This window comes from Budorcas taxicolor, chromosome X, assembly GCF_023091745.1.
Source record: "Budorcas taxicolor isolate Tak-1 chromosome X, Takin1.1, whole genome shotgun sequence".
Lineage (NCBI taxonomy): Eukaryota > Metazoa > Chordata > Mammalia > Artiodactyla > Bovidae > Budorcas > Budorcas taxicolor.
In genome coordinates this window covers 62,836,544-62,842,608 of record NC_068935.1, presented here as the reverse complement: position 1 = coordinate 62,842,608, position 6,065 = coordinate 62,836,544, and positions in this window count along the sequence as shown.

The window sequence follows — 6,065 nt, the reverse complement described above, 5'->3', positions numbered from 1 at the left end:
TGTGCTGCGCGGCGTACAAACGCGCCGCTCCCTCCGCGCCCGCTCCCTCCGCGCCCGCTCCCTCCGCGCCCGCTCCCTCCGCGCCCGCTCCCTCCGCGCCCGCTCCCTCCGCGCCCGCTCCCTCCGCGCCCGCTCCCTCCGCGCCCGCTCCCTCCGCGCGCCCTCCAATCCCATGGATTTTGAATATATGTCATTCATATATTGCACATTATTCGAGATAACTTGAGATTAGTCCTTTGTATCTGCCCTTGTCCTGTCAACTCAAAGAGAGCTGCCTCCGCACCAGCACCAGAGTCTACTTTGGGGGGGGGGGCGTTATAATAAATTTTTGGAACTAGATGATGCGATGGTTGCAAGACGTGCTGACTGGAATAACGAAGTGCCTGTGCTTTCACAAGCTTTAAAAGAGTTACAGTGCTTAAGTTTGTTTTGTGCATTTTCTCACACTATGATAAAAGCCACGCTGGAATTTTCCAGTTGGCAGCTGCCCCCTTTCCAGCCCCACAGAAGCCCAATGTCGGGCGGTGGCGAGGTGGGGGGGGGGCGGGGGTGGGGAACGAGGTTCACAAAAGGTGAAGCGGTCTGAGCGTCTTAAGGCAGCAAGGCGTTTCTGCGCGGACCTTGTTTCTTTTTCTAGAAACTTCTGTACTTAAAACCCCGTCGAACCGTTGAGCTGCTGTGCGCCCAACGCTAGGCTACAGTCCCGGGAGCCTAACTTAAAGGGACTGCCGTTAACTTTCCATCTTTCTGAAAGCCCCCATCAGCAAGGCCACGGAGCTCGTCCCTGTTACTCTGAGGTGCTCTTCCGTGGTCCCCCTGGCACCTTCTCTGCACCAACACACGCTTATTTCAGCCACTTAGTTCAAACCTGCCGCTCTCCTGAGTGCTCCCACAATGGCCCTGAAGGCTCCCAGGGACCCACGTCCTTGCTGGGTTAAAGGCTTCGTGCAGTGATAATGGCGCAATGAAACCCAGAACCTCTGTGTCATTTTATTCGCGGGTATGTGAGTGCGCCTTTCCCCAGGTCCCCGTCAACAATGAATAATGTTTATATTTTTAATGTCCGGCCTTCTGATGGATAAGAAAACCATTTTTAATCATTCATGTCTGCCTGATTTACTTGCAGTTGTACATTTTTTTGTACGTTTACTGGCATTCGTAGTTCATCCTTTCTGAATTGCCTGTTAACAACCCTTTACTGTTCTTATGTTTGGTAAATTCTTTTTAGCTTCCTAATTTGTAGGAATTTAAAAAATATTATGTTGATTAGTCCTTTGTCTCTTACAGGTATTGCAGGTCTTTTCATCTGTTGCTTTTTAAAAATATTAATGGAGATACTTTTTTTTTGGCAACACCTAATGAGTTTATGTGAACAGGCTCAGGGAGTTGGTGATGGACAGGGAACCCTAGCATGCTGCTGCAGTCCACGGGGTTGCAAAGAGTCGGACACGACTGAGTGATTGAACTGAACTGAATGAGTTTATCAGGAGATACTTTATTTTTAAGGAGCAAGTTTTGAACCAAGCTGAAATGTTGCTTCGTTTTAATTTTATACTTCTTTCACTATAAGAAGGTTTATAGATTAAAAAAAATTTTTGTAATGTAGTACGTGTACAGTAAATTCCTTTATGGCATTTTGGCTTGAGACTTGTTCAGAAAGATGTTCTCCACACAAAGATTACAAAAACATTTCCTATTGTGTCCTTCTGATACCTTTTTAGTTTCATTTTTATGTTTAGTACTCTATGCTGTCTCGGCTTTCTTATTATTGTTGTTTAGTCACTAAGTAGTGTCCAGCTGTTTTTGACCCCATGAACCGCAACATGCCAGGCTTCCCTGTTCTTCACTATCTCCTGGAGTTTGCTCAAACTCGTTTCCATTGACTTGGTGATGCCATCCAACCATCTCATCCTCTGTCGCCCCCTTCTCCCTCTGCCCTCAGTCTTTCCCAGCATCAGGGTCTTTTTCTAATGAGTTGGCTCTTCACATCAGGTGGGCAAAGTATTGGGGCTTCAGCTTCAGCATCAGTCCTTCTAATGAATATTCAGTGTTGCTTTCCTTTATGGTTGGGTGGTTTGATCTCCTTGCTGTCCAAGGGACTCTTAAGAGTCTGCTCCAGCACCACAGTTCGAAAGCATGAATTCTTTGGTGCTCAGCCTTCTTTATGGTCCAACTCTCACACCCGTATATGACTACTAGAAAAATCAGAGCTTTGACTTTATGGATCTTTGTTAGAACACTGATGTCTCTGTGATGTAAAGTAGCACTGTAACTTAATTTATTTTATATATAGCCACATATCCCAAGACTTTATTTTTCTTAAAATTTCTTAGCTACTGTTTTTCATTTTCTCTTCCAAGTAAATTTTGGTATTAGCTAATCTAAGATTCATGAGATAGTCCCATTGGGTTTTAAATTGGGATTTTATTAAATTTATACATGGAGAAGGGAAAGACTACCCACTCCAGTATTCTGGCCTGGGCCATGGAGTTACAAAGAGTCAGACATGGCTGACTGACTTTCATTTTCACTTATTTTTCATATATTAATAAGTAGAGGACTGACATTTACAGTATGGAGTGTTATTCTCGAGAACATGATATACAGTCACTGATAATCACATCTTATTGCCATCCTATTTTATATTTGGTATCCCATTTATTTGTGTTCCTCCTTTCCTTCTGCTTTTTGAATTAATCAAGTTCCTTTCTTTCTTCCCTTGGTTATTTGGATGTTATGTACCTGTCTCTTTATTCCACTAGTGGCCCTGCATTTTTTTTCACCAACCTATTCTTCTCTCAATTTTTAGTTTTCTTAATTACATTTTGTTGTTCAGTCACTCGGTTGTGTCCAACTCTTTGCTACCCTATGGACTGCAGCATGCCAGGCCTCCCTCAGTTCAGTTCAGTTCAGTTGCTCAGTCATATCTGACTCTGTGATCCCAGAGACTGCAGCATGCTAGGCCTCCCTGTCCATCACCAGCTCCCAGAGCTTGCTCAAACTCATGCCCATTGAGTCGGTGATGCCATCCAGCCATCTCATCCTCTGTCGTCCCCTTCTCCTCCTGCCTTCAATCTTTCCCAGCATCAGGGTCTTTTTCCAGTGAGTCAGTTGTTCACATCAGGTGGCCGAAGTATTGGAGCTTCAGCTTCAGTCCTTCCAATGAATATTTCCTTTAGAAGTGGCTTGTTTGATCTCACTGTCCAAGGGACTCTCAAGAGTCTTCTCCAACACCACAGATCAAAAGCATCAATTCCTCGGTGCTCAGCTTTCTTTATGGTCCAACTCTCACATCCATACGTGACCACTGGAAAAACCATAACTTTGATTGTATGGACCTTTGTCAGCAAAGTGATGTCTCTGCTTTTTAATATGCTGTCTAGGTTGGTCATACCTTTTCTTACAAGGAGCAAGCATCTTTTAATTTCATGGCTACAGTCACCATTTGCAGTGATTTTGGAGCCCCCCAAAATAAAGTCTGTCACTGTTTCCACTGTTTCCCCATCTATTTGCCATGTAGTGATGGGACCGGATGCATGGTCTTAGTTTTTGGAATGTTGAGTTTTAAGCCAGCTTTTTCACTCTCCTCTTTCAGTTTCATCAAGAGGCTCTTTAGTTCTTAATTTTCTGCCATTAAGGTGGTGGTGTCTGCATATCTCAGGTTATTGGTATTTCTCCTGGCAATCTTGATTCTAGCTTGTGATTCATGCAGTGTGGCATTTTACATGATGTACTCTGCATATAAGTTAAATAAGCAGGGTGACAATATACAGCCTTGAAATAATCCTTTCCCAATTTTGAACCAGTCTGTTGATCCATGTCCTGTTCTGTTACCTTTTGACCTGCATATAGGTTTCTCAGGAGGTAGGTAAGGTGGTCTGGTATTCCCATCTCTTTAAGAATTTTCCACAGTTTGTTATGATCCACACAGTCAAAGGCTTTAGTGTAGTCAATGAGTTAATTAAATAATTTTTATTGGGGTATAGTTGCTTTACAATGTGGTATTAGGTTCTGCTGTACAGTGAAGTGAACCAGCTACATGTATACCTATATCCTCTCTTTTTTTGGATTCCCTTCCAATTTAGGTCACCTCAATTTTGAGTTTGATATATCTATAAAATTCCCCAATAGAACAAGTCATTAGCAAATTTTAATTTTCTGTATTTCCTACTTCTTTTAAAAATACTTAGTTATTTCATTTATTAGTGGTGTGTATGAAAGCAGAGATCAGCAAACTGTTTCTATAAAGGGCCAGATAGTAAATATTTGAGGCCACATGTTCTTTGTTTTAGCTGTTCAGCTGGACCTTTGTTATGACACAAAGTTGGTCAGAGACTATATATAAATGAACCAGTGTGGCTGTGTACTAATAACACTTCAGACACTGAATTTGAACCTCACATCATTTTCACATGCCAGAAAATGTCCTTCTGATTTTTTCAACCATTTAAGTGTAAAAACCATACCTAGCTCATCCGTGTACAAAACCAGCCCAGAGTTTGCCAACCCCTGGTTCAAAGAGGAAAAGGGTTCCCCTACAAGGTTTATTACAAAAATAGCAATCTGTTGCTTGCACCCACATTCATCCATCCATTCCCCAGAATCAACTATATTCATCCCTTTTAGCTGTTTCTTTTGGCATTTACTTCCAATTCTCTAAATAAATCATTTATAGTGCTATTTCTTTAGTTTTTAGATTTTAGGAATTACTGACTATTCTTAGAATAAAAGATGATGATGTAGCTCTTTCACCACCCCCATCCTCCCAGGACAGTATACAATGATCTGCATTAGGTCATTCCTTGGTGTTCACATTATCAAGTCTATGACAACCCTGATTATTTTTACTTTCTCTCTTGATATATTTTTAAAAATATTTATTTATTTGACTCCGCAGGGTCATAGTTGCAGCATGGGGGGGTCTAGTTCCCTGACCAGGGCTCAAACCGAAGCCCCCTGCATTGGGAGTGTGGAGTCTTGGCCACTGGACTGCTAGGGAAGTCCCCTGTCTTGATATTTTGTTTTCCTTAGAGTTAACACTGTTTCTCCCCACCCCCGTGTTGCTTGTTCTCTGCTACTTACCATAGGTCAGTACTTTCCCAAACTGGCTATCTCTCCTCTCCAGCTGCTGAAAGATGTCCTACAGTATGCCATTGATTTCATTCACTTGGAGCACTCTTTCCTGGAGCCTTTTGACTTGCCCTCCAGGCCAACATCCAGCTTGGGCTCCCCTTCCATCATCCTGGAGATTGCACTTGATGTTTTTTTCGCTTGAGACCCCGGTTTCATAGATTGCATCTCTACTTCTTTCTTAGGTTTTTCTCTGATTTTAGTGGCACATCTTCTCTAGTAGCTTCCAGAAAAAAAAAAAAAAAAGAATGCAGAGGAAGTGAACTATTTGAGTTCTTTCATGCTGGAAAAACCTTTAGTCTAACCTGAAAATTGACAGTTTGGTTGTAGACTTCTAGGTGAGAAAATTGTTGCCCGCCCCCCCTCCAACATTTCGAAGGCATTGCTTCAATGTTTTCTAATTCTTAGTGCTTCACTGAAAAGTTGGAAAACATTCTCGCTTCTGATTCTTTTTTTTTAATTTTTATTTTTACTTTATTTTGCTTTACAATGGACTTCCCTGGTGGCTCAGATGGTAAGGCGTCTGTCTACAATGCGGGAGACCTGGGTTCCATCCCTGGGTCGGGAAGATCCGCTGGAGAAGGAAATGGCAATCCCACTCCAGTGCTATTGCCTGGAAAACCCCATGGACAGAGGAGCCTGATAGGTTACAGTCCATGGGGTCGCAAAGAGTCGGACAGGACTGAGCGACTTCACTTTCACTTTGCTTTACAATACTGTATTGGTTTTGCCATACATTGACATGAATCAGCCACGGGTGTACATGAGTTCCCAATCCTGAACCCCCCTCCCACCTCCCATGCTTCTGATTCTTTGAATGTGACCTATTTTTTTTTCTCTTTGACAGTTATTCTGTCAGCATATTGAAGATATTATTCAACTCTCTTCTGGATTTCATTAATGCCACTGAGAAGGCAGCTTTCAGTCTAAAAGTC